We start from the raw sequence: 20,158 nt of genomic DNA, 5'->3' as shown, positions 1-20,158 counted from the left end.
TACATACTACATGCTACATACATACCACATACATACTACATACATACTACATATATACTACATGCATGCTACATACATACTACATATATACTACATGCATGCTACATACATACTACATATATACTACATGCATGCTACATACATACTGCATGCTACATGCATGCTACATACATACTACATACATACTACATATATACTACATACATACAATACATTCATACAATACATACATAGACATACAGTACATATAACATAGAGTAACATACTTACCAATACTTGTCACATTGTTCCCCGAAGCCATTGTCTTTTCCGGAATAAATATTAACATAACAAACCACAAAAATACTCACCCACGATCCGAAGCAGTCCACGAGTGTGTCCCATGATGATCTTGGGTAGAGAACTGCAGCATCAGATGATGCTGCCGTTCTCTACGGGCTGCAGGAATCCAATGACGGAAGGTAGGTATCCTTCCGCACTGTATTCCTCCGCCACTTAAAAAAAAAAGTCCCTAGTCTCACTTTATGCCATTGCTGTGTGGGAATTTCCCACACAGCAATGGCATAAAGTGAGACTAGGGACTTTTTTTTTTTTTAAGTGGCGGAGGAATACAGTGCGGAAGGATACCTACCTTCCGTCATTGGATTCCTGCAGCCCGTAGAGAACGGCAGCATCATCTGATGCTGCAGTTCTCTACCCAAGATCGTCGTGGGACACACTCGTGGACTGCTTCGGATCGTGGGTGAGTATTTTTGTGGTTTGTTATGTTAATATTTATTCCGGAAAAGACAATGGCTTCGGGGAACAATGTGACAAGTATTGGTAAGTATGTTACTCTATGTTATATGTACTGTATGTCTATGTATGTATTGTATGAATGTATTGTATGTATGTAGTATATATGTGGTATGTATGTAGCATGTAGTATGTATGTAGTATGTATGTAGCATGCATGTAGCATGTAGTATGTATGTAGCATGCATGTAGTATATATGTAGTATGTATGTAGCATGCATGTAGTATATATGTAGTATGTATGTAGCATGTAGTATGTATGTAGTATGTATGTAGTATGTATGTAGTATGTATGTAGCATGCAGTATGTATGTAGCATGTATGTAGTATGTATGTAGTATATATGTAGTATGTATGTAGCATGTAGTATGTATGTAGCATGCATGTAGTATATATGTAGTATGTATGTAGCATGCATGTAGTATGTATGTAGTATGTATGTAGTATGTATGTAGCATGCAGTATGTATGTAGCATGTATGTAGTATGTATGTAGTATATATGTAGTATGTATGTAGCATGCATGTAGTATGTATGTAGCATGTAGTATGTATGTAGCATGCATGTAGTATGTATGTAGCATGTATGTAGTATGTATGTAGCATGTATGTAGTATGTATGTAGCATGTAGTATGTATGTAGCATGCATGTAGTATGTATGTAGTATGTATGTAGCATGTATGTAGTATGTATGTAGTATGTATGTAGCATGCAGTATGTATGTAGCATGTATGTAGTATGTATGTAGTATATATGTAGTATGTATGTAGCATGCATGTAGTATGTATGTAGCATGTAGTATGTATGTAGCATGCATGTAGCATGTATGTAGCATGTATGTAGTATGTATGTAGCATGTAGTATGTATGTAGCATGCATGTAGTATGTATGTAGTATTTTTTTTTTTTTTTTTTTTAACATTTAACACATTAGCCGGATGATGGGACTACTACTGTCCCATCATTGGCTAATGTGTCAATCACTATCATGGTAGCAGGCATCGCCCGATGGGACTTGTAGTCCCATCGGACGATGCTTGCACAGACCCCCGGACATCAGCACAGCCCCCCGGCAGGCCGGCACAGCCCCCCGGCAGGCCGGTACAGACCCCCACAGGGTGCACAGACCACCGGCAGGCCGGCACAGCCCCCCGGCAGGCCGGTACAGACCCCGGGCAGTCCACACAGCCCCCCGGCAGGCCGGCACAGCCCCCCGGCAGGCCGGCAGAGACCCCCGGAAGGCCCGAAATGACGGCGCATCATGATGCGCACACACCGCGCATCATGATGACGTCAGGCCGTCAATCAACTGAACTTCCGATTCCGATGCCGAATTCCGATATTGAAAAAATATCGGAAGTCGGTATCGGAATTCCGATACAGCAAGTATCGGCCGATACCCGATACTTGCGGTATCGGAATGCTCAACACTATGAGCGCAGCGACGGCCTGCGCACGGCCGCCGCTAAGCCCCGCCCCCTGCCGCGACCGCTGGTAGCTCCGCCCACCGGCGCATGACGCTGCGTCCCCTATCTTTATCACAGGGGGCGCAGGCCGTGCACAGTATGCGTGTGGCGGCGCATGCGCCTTTTTGACGGTGCGCCGACGCAACCAAACCGCAGCAGGTTGCGTTTGGCGCAGGTCGGCGCACTGTCAAAAGGATGCATGCGCCGCCAAACGCATACTGCGGGTGGAGCTACCGGCGGGGGTGCAGCAGGGGGAGGGGCTTAGCGGCGGCCGTGCGCAGGCCGTCGCTGCGCTCATAAACGCTAGTGTGAAACTAGCCTATGATAGCCGTTTCATAGCCCCTTTAGATTATGAAACCAGAAAAAAGGCCAAACACACACACAGTATGATACCCTCACATTGTGAATTTCCCCACAGCACTCTGAGTCCTCACATGCACAGTTTGGTGAACACCTGATGCCCCATCAAAGTACCCAATAATGACCTAACTGTCACTTTCCTCCAGTATGACGCCCCCAGTCTCACCCACAATTTCATCCCCCAATTCAGTATTATGCCCCCTACAGATCCCACCAATCTGTATAATGTCACCCAGTCCCCACATAGCACAATTCCATCACATTCCCCAACGCACACTATAATGTCTCCTACCGAGTATGATGCACCCTACATTAACCACCATTTACAGTACCCTGAAAAACTACTCATACTCAGTGTACTTTTCCACATTTTTTCACATTACACTTAGAAATTTAAATATATTTTATGTATTTACATAGCAAGTATTTGTGAAGTGTAAGGTAAATGATACATGGTTTTCTAAATATTTTAAAATATAAATCTGAAAATTGTGACGTGCATTTGTATTCAAAAATCTGTATTCTGACACCCCTAAATAAATCCGGAGTGACCAATTTCCTCCCTAATCTTGCAGAAACAAGAAACCAATTGAATATAACCGTTTGGTTGAGATGCTTAGTATACATTTTTTGAAGAAAGTATCAACCAAATACCCTGTTTTGTTATCATCTTTTTACTAGCACTTGCTGTTTACTGTTACTTTTTTACAACAGACTATTTTTATATGTTTGTTATACTGTGTTTTTCTGTGTTTCAGTCTTTTGGTGGTGTGAACACTGTCCTACAGACTTGATCACTGTGTGCATGGCCCATGTGTTTATATTCAATTGGTTTCTTGTTTCTGCAAGATTAGGGAGGTCTCCACCCCTCCCTTGTGGGCTGTGCACATATCAGCCGTCTTCCACAGCGTATCCACATCGGACATTACCTGTCATGATCTGCTTAATTCTTGGGATTAGGTAGTTCAGAGGTTAATCTGGATGGCCTCACTCTGAGATTCTGGGAGACTTTTTATAGCCTCATGGAGGGCTCATTCCTCATTGCTTATATTCGGAAACTTGGCTGAGTGTGTGTGACCCTGGTGTGCTTTGTGCCTGTACTACTTTATGCTTGTTTGGTTTTGATCTGGTTCTGTCCCTGTTACGAGTTCTGCCTGTCCCTCCTGTACTACGCTGCTATCTCCAAGCATGACTCATTACCTATGACCTGACTACTCTCTGATTGACCCTCTTGCATTGTGCAGCTATCTCCGTGTATGACTCATTGCTTGCGTTCTGACTACTCTCTGCTCGTCCCTCTGGTACCGTGCCGCCCTCTCCGTGTATGACCTCTGCTTGTCTGACTTGAGTTTCCCTCACCTCTACTCCAGGATTCCTGTAGTAAGTATCCTACATTCATCTCCAGCAGTAGGACGCTAAGCCCCACCCCCTGCGGTCACATGATTGTAGGTCCTTCACTGCTTGCTATCTTCAGCGTCGCAGGTCCCGTCTGCCTGAACTTTCCCTGCAGTATCTGACCCCAGGCCCTCCCGCAGTGTGGGTGAGTCACCCTGCTCAGCCGTGGCAGTTAGCCGGCGCTGACAGGATCCTGATATTACCTTTCTGAATCCTGCTCATATAGGTACCATACACATCATCAGGTTTTTAAATACATCGGTTAGGTACTGCTCTGATACGGGTATACCTTGACGTTTGGTAGAGCGGCTTAGTATACATTTTTTGCAAAAAACATATCAACTAAATACCCTGCTTTGTTATAATCTTTTCACTAGCACTTGCTGTTTACTGTAACTTTTTGTTTCAATCAATTTATATATGGCATGTATTCTATGTGTATATATCTATTCTGTCTGTTTTATTCTAACCTGTCATGCTGTAAATTTGCTAAATGCGGCACATTTTGCAGGCTTTTATTACATCTTTTACCGACTGTTACTGACTTTTTCCGATTTTAAGAAAAATGCTCGTTTTACTGATCACGAATCCGAATGTGCCATATTCATGCCGAATTTATGTTTGGTGATCGTTTTCCGAACATATTCGCTCATCTCTAGTTATGTTATGATGCCCACAGGAGCGTGATAGCATACTAAGTGAGCCAACTAGTCCAGGGACCCTTATGCCCCCTCAACTTGTCAAAGGCCTCATTCACTTATCAGAAACAGACTTTAGAAATACTTTTTCTAAAGATCTGTTTATGTGTGTAATGTAATACAGGAACTGTTTTAGCAGGGTATTTAGATATGTTGACACAACTGCTGGTGGTTTTGGAAGCACAAGGGTCCCTTTAATGAGCCTTGGGCACCTGTAAGCTTGCTAGCTGCCCAAATGTTGTCCTTTCTATAAAAATATTTACAGATTTGCTCCAGGAAAAACATATTACCCTGTTTCCAAAGGATAGGGCATAGCTAGATACTCATTGAGGGTCTAACTGCTGGGACTCCTAGCAATCCCGAATTGGTTCCATCCACAATGGAAGTGGGGATTCTCAATGCACATGCTTAGCCTCCATTTAATATATATGGAACTGCCATAAATAGCTGTTCGCTGCTCTTGGCAGTCCAATAGACAATAAAATATTTGGAGGATGAGCATCTCAACTCAATTCAGGAAAGTGCTGCCCCTTTCTCTGGGCTTTAGAGCCTAGTAACACAGGAGCTTCTAGGAGATAGACCCATAGAAAACAGCAAGTTATCTACTATCCACAGGAGAGGGGATAACTTATTTGTTTGAGAATAACCCTTTAATAACCCTGTGATTGGCTGTTCAATTCTGAATAGCCAATCACAGCGATTTCAATGTTTAGGCAAATGAAATTGACTGAATCATTGAAGTCCAGCTATGAGTAGTGCTATAACAGCACTGACCATAGGCTTGAGCTAGACAGCGGCAGCATCACCAGACCCAGCACTGATTGGAGCAATCAGACAATGAAGTACGGTCTCACCAATCAATGAGCAGAGAAGCAGTCTGACCTCACAGTGACCTCTTTGCTTCTCCTTATTTTAGCTTGGAAATGTGAGGAGAGCTTTGTGAGAGTCACTCTGCTGTTCTTCTGCTGGATCTGCTGGGACTTTTTTATCCAGTGCCACCACTTTTTCTGCTGCTTCCTTTCCTGTTCCTGTCCACTGCTTCTTTCTGTCATGGTTAGGACATGATCAATGTCCTGTTCTCACAGGGTTAACTTTTGCCGGCCTCTCTTTGGATCTGGGAGGGGTATTTATACTCACTCCAGACTAGCATTCTCTGTCAGCTATACTGTTATTCTGGCTGTGCGTTTGACCGACCCCCCTGGTGTGCGTGTACTGCATTGCTTGTTTGATTCCCATCTATGACCCGGCCTGTCCCCTCACTCTGAACTCCGTCTCACATTTTAGGTACTATTGTCTTCTCTGGTTCTGACCTCCTGGCTTGGCTATTGTTACTCCGCTACCGTTTGCCCCTATTGTACCGTCTATTGCCCATTCTGGTTTTCTGATCTATTGCTACATCCTGACTATCCGCTCTGTCTAACCCTTTGGTACTGTCCTGCTATCTCATGCATTGACCCCAGCTTGATCTGGTTTCTGCCCCTGTCTATGCCCCTTGGTAACTTGTCCCGTAGTTACCTTTCTAGGAATTTCCCTGCAGCTCCTAGCTCTGTGGAGCTTAGGCCATGCCCCCAGCAGTCACATGCTTCAGGTCCTGATAGTTTGAAGCACGCATTGTCACCGCTGCTGCCCTGCTCCACAGGTATCTTTGAGCACGTTTTTTTGTACTCAGGACAGGCGCACTGGCTCAGTGAGCGAGTATAGTGCGGTGTTCCTGACACTTTCCAGTCCATCCCAATCATTCCCTCCCCTTTTGCCCCTCTCCTTAACCCCTTCCCTAGCCCCCTTCAGAACTTGATCACTTTTTGGCAGTTTATTTTTGCACCACCTTCATGCGTGCATCCTGCAGAAGCCTGATTATAGTCTGTACTCACTTTTGGACAGGACGTTTTTTTCCCTGTCCATTTTTTCCCCTTTTTTGCACCACATCCGTGCATGTGTCCTGCAGCTGCTGAGCCACTGATCACTAATTGGCATCCATGCTCGCTTTTGATCAGGCCTTTTTTTTAGACAGCAGGGTGAGACAAAGGCTTGGGGTGGCACGGTGGCTGAGTGGTTAGCACTGCAGCTTGGCTGCGCAGGGGTCCTGGGTTCAAATCCCACCAAGGACAACATCTGTATGTTCTCTCTGTGTTTCCATGGGTTTCCTCCGGGTTCTCCAGTTTCCTCCCACATTTCAAAGACATACTGATAGGGAATATAGATTGTGAGCCCCATCGCAGACACTGCCGATAATGTCTGTAAAGCGCTGTAGAATTAATGGCGCTATATAAATGAGTAAAGTAAATAAATAAAAATAATCAGCTCACAGCCTGGGGTCAGAATTCCAAGAAAGTAGTGGATCACGACAAAAGGGCTAGGCAAAAGCAAGGTCAAAGCCAAACTCAAGGTCGGACAAACAAAGATTAGAGTACAAGACTAGGAACAAAGATCACACACACACACCTCTTGAACAAAGCTACAATTGGTATTAAAGAGCTGACTAATTACTCCAAACAGGAGACTCATGGATGAAGCTCAGGCAAACCCTGGCCCTGATTGGATGGCTAAGCCATCAGTCAAGACACACCTAAGCACATAATTGAACAGCTAAGCTATCCATCACCATACAGCATGCCCCTGTCCTAGACTTGGACAACAGATAGTCGGAATCCTGTGAAAGGTGTGAGTCTATTAATAGTCTTATATATAATACACCATTATATATACATTGTATCATTCTGTTTCATTTAATTTCAGTTATTAAAGTTGTGAAATCAAATCCTAGACATAAGATCCTGGTGAAATATATATGAGAGTTATTATTAAAATCAATATATAACAATATAACTCTTGGAATGACTTTGTAACTCTCTGGAGCTCCCTTAGACATGGGCAGTATAAGCAGAAGATCCTGCTGGTTTTATCAGCTTACTAGAAGCCAAAAACTAGCGAGTATGATTTACCTGACTGCATGCTTTATTAAACATGAAGGCTCTGAAGAAATATATCCTCTCTGGACTGTGAAAAATCTGACCATATACTACAATAAGAAACAATGAACTAAAATATAATGTCCACAATTACCACCGAAGAATGCATTTAGAGCAGTGTGCACGAGGATTTAGATGTGGAAATGCAACACAAAATTTTGCAAATAAGCTAACTTCTGGAATTTTAGATGCAAAAAATAACTTTTTGTTCAATATTTTGCTTTTTTTTACAACAAATTGCATTTTGTAACAATCTATAATATGAATTTTTGTACTTTGTAAATGCTTCAGGTAGAAATTTGCTAGATCCTACATTTGTGATGCATGTTTAAATAGTGCTACAGAAAGATTCCAGGTAGACTTTTTTTTTATATTTTTTTGCTTACAGTTGAATTTTTTCAGTGATAAAAAATATACTAAAGTATACAGACTATAGGTACTGTGTCTGAACAAAACAGGTAAAAGGGACTTCCATCTACCACGTGCCAATTATAATGCGGTATTGAAGTCTACTAGTGATGTGCGAACATGCTCGGTGATCTTGTGGTATCATCGAGTTTCTGAGTGCTCGGATATGCTCGACACTTGTCAAACATTGGATAGTGATTTGACTGAATGCCCAAATCCCCGTCTTGCATGTTTGGCACCAATTACACAACCAATAAACATGCTGGGATTGCCTGCCAGTCACTGTCATGCCATAACTGTCTTGGCAGTGACATTACTGTGATTGGCTGGCCGCATTACCTCATCAGAGGTTATAAAAGGACTGGCGTCGCCACGCTCGGCACCCTGATGCCACAGTTGTTACTGGAGGGAGAGAGTAATTGTCCAGGCCTGTGTGTGCACAGTTTCATTAATGAGAGACCTATGCTAAACCATAATACTAAATGCTAAAAGTCCTTCTAAGGGTTATTCTTGTTCTTTTTCTGTTTATATATGATACATTCTGCATTTAGCCTAGGGACAGCTGCTGGAGCAAAGAGAGTGGCTGAATACAACCTCTAGGCAGGACTTAGGGATTTGCAGTCTGTTTCTAAATATATGGCTGCTGCATGTGACCACATTTTTTTTCTTGGTGAAAAAAAATTGACTGCATTGTCATCCATACAGTTTAACGTGCTTTGTGTAAAATTACAGTGATTTAAAATCCAAAAAGCAAGCTTGGCCTGCTACAGGTCACAACATTGTTTTTCTCCAAAAAAAAAAAACATACAGTTTAAAGTGTTTTGTATTAAATTGCACTGGTTTAACATTTTTAAAAACATTATGACCTGCTACAGGTGACCAAATTGACTATTGTCATCCATACATTTTAACCTCCTTTGTATTAAATTATGGTGGTGTAAAATAGTTAAAAACTGCTTGGCCTGCTGGAGCTGACCATGTCCACATTTTTTTTACATTAAAAAATTAAGTTTCAATTTATCAAGGAAACTTGCTTTCCAGGGACCTAGCATTCAGAAAATGCATAAGGCGGTAAAGGATGGGGAAGTGGAAGTCCTGATGATGACGCATGCAGACGGCCAGGACGAAAGGCAGGTGTGACTGCGCCTGTTGCTGGAGCACAAGCAACATGCCCATTATCAGCACATAGGTTCCTGTCCCACTTTGCAGGGTGGCACAGGAATACACTTCAGAAGCCACACCAGTGCGAACAAGTGGTCAGTTGGATAGTAAATAATACTTCCAGCATGCTTGCCAGCAACACCCAGTGTTCTACATGGACCAATCTCACCAGCCCGCGGTCTAGATCACTTAGTCCTCAGACTGATCCTCCTGTCTCCCAACATTGTTGAGTCCAAGGAGACCAGTGATCCCACACTATGATACTCCAAGGAGCTCTTTACATCATCATTTCTCGATTGTGGCTTCTCAACCTGCATGTTACAAGAGGGACAGGAGGACATGCTGTTTAGTGATGCACAAAATTTAGTCACGGTCACAAGAAGATGACAGTGGAGAATGCCAAATTTTGCCTAAGGAAGTAGATAATGATGAGATACAGTTGCCAAAAAGTCAGGTTGTTGTTAAGTCACCAAGTCAGGAGAACCAGCGTGCGGTGGTGGAAAGCGAGGTGGTGAATGATAAAGTCATTGATCCAACCTGGGAACCTGGCATGCAGAGTGAGGCCAGCAGCATTGAGAGGGGGGGATCTGCAGCACCAAAAAAGGCAGAAGGAGGCAGTGGAATGACTAGAGGGATATGGTAGGCAACTGTTCTGCAAAGCAAAGACACTTGTAAATTACTCCATCAAAAAGTTAGGCGTTCCCCAGTTTGGCACCTTTCGAAAGAGTCATTTGCAAGCTGTACCAAGCCAAGATCAGCAAGAGCCTGACCACTAAGAGCATAAGCACCACCAAGATGATCAGGCACAGTTTATCTAAGCACCCGACTTGGAGGGCCAAACGCCTGGGTCCACAATTGGTGCCAGTTGGTGACACGACTGTCTCTTCATTTGTGCTAATTGCTTGCCAATCCCCTGTTCATGACACTGGCGCAGATGCCTCCAGCCCTGCACCTGTCCTTGCACATTCTGAGGTAGCATCATCAGGCACTTCCAAATCCTTTTCCCAGCACAGTGTTCAGCTGTCCCTACCCCAGGACTTGGAAGGAAAAAGAAAGTTCCCATCCACCCACCCACAGGCCCAAATGCTAAATAGGCACATTTTCAGGCTGCTTACTCTGGAAATGTTGCTGATTAAGCTTGTAGACATGGACAATTTCTGCCATCTCACGGCAGCAGCCGTCCCTCAGTACTCAGTCCCCAGCCACCACTATTTCTCTTGGTGTGGTGTTCCTGTCTTGTACCAGCACATGTTCAGGTACATCACCCATACCCTTACCAGCGTACTTACTGGAATTGTCTACTTAACAACATGTGAACAAGCGCATGTGGTCAAGGATGCTACATTTCCCTAATGGCACACTGGGTTAACACTGCGGAGGCCAGGGCCAAGTTCCATCCTGGCACAGCACATATGCTACTAATGCCGAGGATTACTGGTCCTACTTCTATCACAGATTCCTCCACCTCCTAAAGGAGTTTCTGCACCCCCTCCTGCTCCACCTTAACCTCCATCTCTGATATGTTATCTCAGAGCACATCATCCACATCAGCTGCATGTCGTCCACATCTTTACCATGATATGTCAGAAAATGATAGATTCAATTATAAGAATCTTGTCAAACTAGCAAGTTAACTCAAAAAGTGGGCTTTTCAGAGCTCCTAAATGGAGTGAAAGTATATGCTCGACTTCTACTTCTTTCACTGTCAATAATTCTATAGGATATTAGCAATGAATGGAGCAGAGATCAAGCTTGCATATTTTGGCTTTACTCAAAACATGGCTCCATAAAACTTTTGTCTGGCAGAGTTGTGTTCTGTGCGATCAACTAGTTACAACACCAGCAATTAGCAAGTTTTCCATATCCAGTAGATAGGGAAAAACTTGCCATTTTGTGAAAACTCATTTGAAGGGGTTGTCCTTTATAATGAAGGATAACTTATTGATCACTTGTGGTCCACCACCATGTCTATCTGATCTAATCTTGCAGATACCAGGGGTGCAGAGGTAAGAAGATGCTGCTCACACTTCTGTCCTCCCTGTCTATGTGATATACAGTGGGTACAGAAAATATTCAGACCCCTTTACATTTTTCATTGTTTGTTTCATTGCAGCCATTTGGCAAATTCAAAAAAGTTAATTTTATTCTCATTAATGTACACTCTGCACCCCATCTTGACTGAAAAAAACAGAAATGTAGAAATTTTTGCATTTTTTTTTAAAAAAAAGTAAAAACTGAAATGTCACATGGTCATAAGTATTCAGACCCTTTGCTCAGCATTGAGTAGAAGCACCTTTTGAGCTAGTACAGCCATGAGTCTTCTAGGAAATGAAGCAACAACTTTTTCACACCTGGATTTGGGGATCCTCTGCCATTCTTCCTTGCAAATCCTCTCCAGTTTTGTTAAGTTGGATGTGAACGTTGGTGGACAGCCATTTTCAGGTCTCTCCTGAGATGCTCAATTGGGTTTAGATCAGGGCTCTGGCTGGGCCAGTCAAGAATGGTTACAGAGTTGTTCTGAAGCCACTCCTTTGTTATTTTAGCTGTGTGCTTATGGTCATTGTCTTGTTGGAAGGTGAACCTTCAGCCAAGTCTGAGGTCCAGAGCACTCTGGAAGAGGCTTTCATCCATGATATCTCTATACTTGGCCGAATTCATGTTTCCTTCAATTGCAACCATTCATCCTCTGTCCCTGCAGCTGAAAATCTCCCCCATAGCCTGATACTGCCACCACCATGTTTCACTGTTGGGATTGTATTTGGCAGGTGATGAGAAGTGTCTGCTTTTCTCCACCCAAGCCACTTAGAATTATCACCAAATAGTTCTATCTTTGTCATATCAGACCAAAAAATCTTATTTCTCATAGTGTGGGAGACAGTCATATGTTTTTAGCAAACTCTATGCGGCTTTCATATGTCTGGCACTGAGGAGAGGCTTCCGTCAGGCCACTCAGCCATAAAGGTCCGACTGGTCGAGGGCTGCAGTGATAGTTGACTTTGTGAAACTTTCTCCCATGTCCCTACTGCATCTGTGGAGCTCAGCCACAGTGATCTTGGGGTTCTTCTTTACCTCTCTCACCAAGGCTCTTCTCCCACGATTGCTCAGTTTGGCTAGACAGGCAGGTCTAGGAAGACTTCTGGTGGTCCCAAACTTCTTCCATTTAAGGATTATGGAGGCCACTGTGCTCTTATGAACCTTGAGTACTGCAGAAATTCTTTTATAACCTTGGCCAGATCTGTGCATTGCCACAATTCTGCCTCTGAGCTCCTTGGGCAGTTCCTTTGACCTCATGATTCTTATTTGGTCTGACATGCACTGAGAGCTGTGAGGTCTTATATAGACAGGTATGTGCCTTTACAAATCAAGTCCTATCAGTTTAATTAAACACTGCTGGACTCCAAAGAAGGAGTAGAACCTTCTCAAGGAGGATCACAAGGAAATGGACAGCATGTGACTTAACCCTAGAACGCATGACCATAAAAATCTACACTTTCACATACCGGGGGCCTTTTAGGCCCCTGTGCAAATAACATGGAATAACTCAAACAAAAATAATTTTCAAAGTTTATTTGAAAATTGCAAAGTAAGGATGCATTCCCACTAGCGCTGGTGTCTGCCAGGAGGAGATCTGTAATGGATCTGACCTCCTGGTGACCCCAGCTAAGGCTGGCGGAATCCCGGCATTCCAGCAGCCTTAACTGGAGTTACCAAGAGATCAGATCCATTACGGATCACCTCCTGGCAGACCCCAGCGCCAGTGGGAACACAGCCTAAGATGTGAATAATTCAAAACATTACTATGTGCAAAAAAAGAACAAAAGAGTAACTGAACGGGCTTAAAACGCCCAATATACGCATTCGATATAACTCTTTATAATAATGTTTTTTTGTCTAAAAGTTTTTTATATAAAAGTTGCAGTAAACATGCTGCAGGAATATCTCTTTTCAAAGGTTCCTTTTCTACTTTACTAATGACCGCAACAACTTTCACACATTATCTGTTCGGAAGAATGCTCCTTGCAGACATTTTGTCCACAAGTAGTACAGACAAGCTCAGATTTCCTGTCCTTCTTTGCTGGACAAATATAACATCACTTTCTTTTTTTATCTCTTGGCTCTGGATGTTCCTGAAAACGTATACCACATCGGATCATAGCTTCTGTTGTTTGCCTTTGTAAGCATTTTGTTCTGCTTCTCTCCATCATGTTAGGCATTGAAAGTTCATAGCAAAGTTCTGTCAAGTATAGACGTCTCTTGTCCTTTCTGTTGGCATGAAATTCTGGATGAGTCTCACTATAAACAATATAGGTATTGAGGGCTGACACATCTAGCATATTATAAAAAAGAACTACAGGCCAACGTTTTGTCTGCCTCTTGCACGTATACTCTCCAATCATTTCGTCCATCTTGTCCACTCCTCCTTTGGTTTTATTATAATGCAAGATGATTTCGGGTTTCTGATTCCTGTTATTGGTGTCTTTACTTCCATCACGGTGCATTTTACTCAGTAATATCACAGATTTTTCTTTCTTAGCTTTATAAGACACCATTGTCGCTTGATTGCTTGATTGCAGAAACCAAATACACTATCATAAAGTTGTCGATGTTGATTGTGCTTCATGATTGGAGGAATTTCTCTGCGGTTTTGCTTCATTGTACCAACAAGTGTAAGTTTTTTCTGAAGCAAAAAATTGCCCAGTTCAAGATTGGTGAAGTAGTTGTCCATTGTTATATTTTTTCCAGAATAGAAAATTGGTTTCGCAAGTGTTTTTACTACGTCAGAATATAGGTCTTTCTGGACTGGCGCGTCAACATCTTTGCCACAGTAAAAAAATTACAGAACATATCTCTTTTGGACAAGAATTGTGGAATTCCTACAGTTCCTTGAGCAACTCTTACAATATTATGTGATGGGGTTCGTCCAAGAACCTCAGCAGTACTGCTCCAAACAACATTAGTTTTGGATGTTCTATTTGTACATTCTGCTGGATCCATTACTTCTTCATCATCTGAAGAATCACTGGATGATGAAGTAGAGACATTAGCTGGTGGCATGTACCATCAGACAAAGAAAGTTCACTGTCTTCATCACTATCAAAAATGATTGCTTCGATTTCTTCGTCAGTCAAACCCCTGGATGTAGACTGTGCCATTGTAACCTTAGAAGTCAGTAAACTAAAATGAAAAAAAAAAAAGATTACAATCAGGGTTGTACACTCTTTGTTAGTGTGTGTGCTAAGGGTAAAGTGCAGACCCCTCCTCTCACCTTCAGCAGGTCACCACTTTCTTTTAGGTGCAGTAGAAGCTTTTGGATTTTTAGAACTCAGAAAGTTTCTTTTTCAAGAAACAAGAAAGCTGACTCCTTCCTCCAAAGTCTCTTCAGCAAGTAGCACACAATGAACAGTGTTCAGGACCTATGATGATGTCAGAGACGCATGACGTTGTGATGGAGCCTCCTTCCCAAAGATCACATGACTATGTAGTCAGGCAGAATTCACACTCTTCATAGCAACAGCAGAGTCATAAAGACTAAGTCAAAGTCTTCCCCAGCCACAGTGAAGACAAAAAGACTTAGGATCACATGTAAACCTAGTACGGGCCTAAAAGGCCCTAGGTATGTGAATATGGTGTATTCACAAAAAAGAGTTGTTATACCGAAATTCCTGTAACATAAAAATAAATGAACAACTGGAAATGACAAACAACTATATACCTGAGGAATACCTAGAGTTTCAAAATTCTAACTAAGGTAATCTTGCAGAAAATAGAAAACAATTAACAGGGCAGGCCTGCGAGGCCCCAGGTATGCGTTCTAGGGTTAAATATGAGTGTCTGAGCAAAGGGTCTGAATATTTATGACCATGTGATATTTCAGGTTTTTTTTAATAAATTTGCAAAAATTTCTACATTTCTGTTTTTTTTTCAGTCATGATGGGGTGCAGAGTGTACATTAATGAGAAAAAAATGAACTTTTTTGAATTTGCCAAATGGCTGCAATGAAACAAAGAGTGATAAATTTAAAGGGGCCTGAATACTTTCCATACCCACTGTATCTGATCTAATACTTGATATTAGATTACTAAGGTAAGAAGAGGCTGCTCACACTGCTCACTGGATTTAGAGATACAAACAGATAGGCATGGAACATCCATAAAAAGCAAATTCCACCAAACTAGGAAAAAATACACTGACATCGAAACACAGACCCCTTGCAGAGCCCCCAAACTCGCACCTGTATCCTAAATATTGGCATAAACTAAGCCAAAGAACAGGTGCCGTAAAGTTAGACAAAAAGGCTATACCTTTCTGCAGTCTTAAAACATACTGGGTCCAATACAAAAAGGCTGGTGTTGTTCACATCGGTCCTGATAAGGAGATGTGCTGGAGCTGGTCACTCTTGATTCACGAAAAGAGGTTTGTCTTTTAAAGAATGCATCTTTTGACAACTCTGTTTTGGTCTTTAAGTCCTTTTCAGTACAGAGAAATAATCCTAGCTTTCTGAAGTGTAGGATACATTCCATACAAAATATAGTTTTAAATATAATTTTAAATCAGAAAAGGCAAAATAATAAAGCTAAATATCACTGAAGATACAGTTCATGTTGACCAATTATTCCATGCAGGGAATAGAGAAACTGTCAATCACTATATAAGAAATTTCTCTTCCACTAAATAAATATTTAGAATCTACTTTCTTGCCCTGCTCAGTGTCCTGGATCATATAATAGGCCTTAAACACAAGAGTATTAAAGTGGAAGAAAATATCTGAAGATCAATGTTTGAATCAATCAAGGCCGAAGAAGTACAGACTATTTCAATCCTCTGTTGACTAAAAAAACCTTCAAATAAAGAAAGTTTTGAAACTGGTAAAAATATAGAGTTTATGTTATACATAGACCTCATTATTTATTACCTCATTAAATCACAGAAATATTTACATGGGCTCTTCAAGAATAGAAGTAAATAAACAAAATGTTATTATAAAATTCCTGAATCGTTACTAATTAATCATTTGTGTTTCTTCAAGCAATGTGATAAAATTAAAATGGTCACTGACTCGTTACACTGACAGAAACCTGTCCTAGAAAATTAAAAGGACAGGTAACTGTGAGCAGGTGCAGTAGGAAACTTCACACCCTTCCTTCATGTGTAGGAAGATGTGCTCCCAGTGGATATTTTGATCTATTACTGGAGATACTAGGAGTGGTCAGGTAAGAAGAGGTTGCTCACACTCCTGTTCATCCTGTTTGTCTCATCTAATCCTGGAGATACCAGTGGTACTGAGGTAAGAAGAGGCTGCTCACACTACTTTCCACCCTGTCTATCTGATTTAATACTGGATCCCCAGGCATACTGTGGTAAAAAGAGGCTATTCACACTGCTGTCCAACATGTCTTTCTGATTTAGTATTGAAGATACCAGGTAAAAAGAGGCTACTCACACTGCTGTTCACTTTATATGCCTGATCTAATACTGGAGATGCCAAGGGTGCTGAGGTAAGCTGAGGCTGCTCACACTGCTGTCAATTTTGTATGTCTGATCTAATACTGGAGCTATCAGGGGTGCTGCGGTAAGCTGAGGCTGCTCATACTGCTCTCCACCCTGCCTATCTGATCTAATACTGGAGATAGCATGGGTGCTGAGGTAAGAAGAGGCTGCTCACACTGCTGTCCACCCTTTCTTTCTGATCCAATACTGGAGATACGATGAATGTTGGGTAAAGAAGAAGCTGCTCACACTTCTTCCCACTCTGTCTTTCTGATTTAAACTTGGAGATACCAGGGTTACTAAGATAAGAAGGGGCTGCTTACACTGCTGTCCACCCTGTTTTTCTAATCTAATACTGGAGATAATAGGGTTACTGATGTAATAATAGGGAAATCACACTACTGTTCACCTTGGGGTGCTGACATAAGAAGAAGCTGCTAGCACTGCTCACTGGATTTAAGAATACAAACAGATAAAGTCTAGCAAATTCCACAAAAACTGACACTAAAGTCAGAACAGAGGTGATTTAAATACCTCATCCACCTCACTGATCAAGGTAAACAAGGTTAACCCTTTACAAGCTGGAAGGGGAATTAATATCAGCAAAGGTGGAAAAATTGACTACTGATGTAGAAGACAGGTGTAACTCTGTGTGGGATCTGTAGTATTGGCACTGAATATTGTAATGAGACCGATAGTGTCACTGAGGAAGCCTAGGGGGTGCTAGCAGGAGGCATGGGACCGAGCGCAGGGAGTGGAAGAGCTAAGGCATGCAGTGCACACAGGACCTGGGACTAAGTAGTTATGTGATCACAGGGGGTGAAGTCACTGCATGTGAGGACAGGGAAACATCCAAGAGCACGGAATACAATGCACAGAACATTAACGTAGTCAGTGGGGAGCCGAAGGTCAAAAGCCAAACGAGAGCGAGGTACCTAGGGATAAGACAGAGAGCAAACATAGATGAGCCAAGGAGTCAGAGAACCAGGAAGGACGGGGAAGTACAGAGCAGAAAACAGAGGCAGAAGTTGGGACAAACCGGGTCATACACAGCAAAGCTCACACACACAGAGGCACAACGATTACAGATGAGTAACCTGGATCAGCTACCTCTAACCGAGTACACGGAAGTATCAAGGACACCAAACCCAGCAACTACTAACTTTAATAGCCACCCCAGAACCAAAGAGACGCAAATCAAAATTAACCCTGACCTGACCAGGATGGAGGCAGAACCATCCCGTCCTGAGTCATGACAATTGTATAGATATATAGAGTTGAAGCAAACATTGTCTTGACTCATTACACATTACAAATACTCTCAGAGTGCTATACAACAAAAGAAAAGAGCATAGATACCAAAATTAACAAACCTTTTATTTTTTCAAATATTTAAAATTATTATATAATATGAAAAATTCTTTTAACAGCCAAAAAAACAGAGGCAATGAAAAAACAATCAGGGGAGATCTACATATGTATAGTGGCTCTTAATACATGCATAAATTTAAAGTTCACAATTTAATGAACATAAGCTCCAGAAATAAATATAATCACAATGTACTAAAATATCATTCTCATAATATATAATGGCCGTCCAATTGAATAAACAATATAATTAGCAATATATTCACATAAAGTGCCTAGTGATTTGAAAATGCTGAAAAAAAAATGCAAAAAACTGCAAAAAACTGCATAAAGCTAAAAAATGCCACCATATAAAAATTATATTTATCGAGTAGTAAGGTGCAAAATAGTGTAATGTTCTCACTGAAAAATATTCAATAAAATGCCAAAGTGCAATTACAGAAAAAATACAATGCTGCGGCTTAAAAATAAAAAGTGAATATAATCACTAATTGTGCAAACTAATGCAAAGAGGTGCTGTAGCAAAATAAAAAATGCAGATTGCAATGTGATTCAGCTAAACTCAGGTGCACTACCCCTCCCCCCACCTGCTAGGGTAGGTTATCCCAAGAGATCAGAGCTGTATCATTACATTTCACACACTGAGAAACCTGCACTAAACTATGGTATGGTCTGTTCTTCTTTCTTATGAGTGATACAGCCTGCAAATGATTGGTCAGCATCATACAGAGAGATGTACACACCTTCAGTGAAAACTCTGATAAAAATCACTTGAATTTAAAAAAAATATTAAATCATTAGATGACAAATATTTTGATTACTAATATCTGAAATGGAGAAAAATTTGGTTTCTGCTCTGCAGCCACTTTTACATTGCGTGTCCAGTTCAACATGAAAAAAATGGTGAAAGGTCCCAATTTAACAAGACTTGATTTAACATGAGATTGTTTTTTCTTTTCCTATGGAGTCAATGGAAAAAAAGGAATTTTCAGAATATGTTCACATCTATTCCATACACAATGTACTTTTCCCTCTGACCTTGCTTTATAACACATAACTCAGAAGGCTGATGTGTTTTATAGATGGAGGTTCAACAACTGAAATGCTCTTAGATCTCAAGAACTGTGACATCCTGCCCAATTTGTATCCCAGGAGAGAAGAACAGCTAGTTTAATACATCAAAATTAGTGGTAGTTCAAGAACCCTTCAAGTTCATGTAGCTTGTATCTCTGACTGATTTCAAAGATGAGACACCGTATATTGTCAACCATCTCTCCAAGGAAAACAAGGGCCATGAGTTTGTGCTCTTGGTGGCCCTAGATGCGTACAGGATTTCTGATATACAGTATACTGTGTATATATAGTATATATACTGTATATATATATATTTCACAAGTACAAATTTTGGTAAAATACCTGGATTCAAGGTTTCATTATCTACATCCTACATGGAGCATTAGAGCACCAAAACTGGGGTGTGATGGCTAAATGTCCATATATTATTATACCTCAGTCAGTGGCAAATATGGAGTCAGAATATGGCGCTCCAAATTACCGTACTAAGGTTCCAAAAGTTCAACTTGAGTCCATAAGAGTGCATGAATGCCATAATAAATATATGCATGACTAGACTATACCTTTAACCCATTAGCAAAATCTGCTATACATCTACATGGATATCAACTCTATTACATAGCCAACACCCGAGAGTAAAGGCCCCGTTACACACAACGATATTATGAACGATATCGTTGCAACGTCACCAGTTTGGTTACATTGTAGAGATGTCAAAATGACATTGTTGGGTGTGACTTGTAGCAACGATCAACGATCAGATGGCTGATCGTTAATCGTTGCCTAATGGTCTGGGCCATAATTCTGTCATTGGTCTCCCACTGGGCAGCACACATCGCTGCATGTGACAGCGAGAGACCAACGATCAGTGACGCTGGGAGCTGGTATCCAGGGTAAACAGCGGGTAACTAAGAGCCACGTGTCTCTTAGATACCCACTATTTACTCTGGATACCAGCGTGCACGCTGGTATCCTGGG

This window comes from Dendrobates tinctorius, unplaced genomic scaffold, assembly GCF_039654945.1.
Source record: "Dendrobates tinctorius isolate UK_male_01 unplaced genomic scaffold, ASM3965494v1 ptg000205l, whole genome shotgun sequence".
Classification (NCBI taxonomy): domain Eukaryota; kingdom Metazoa; phylum Chordata; class Amphibia; order Anura; family Dendrobatidae; genus Dendrobates; species Dendrobates tinctorius.
Note: the sequence above shows the minus strand (reverse complement) of the source record.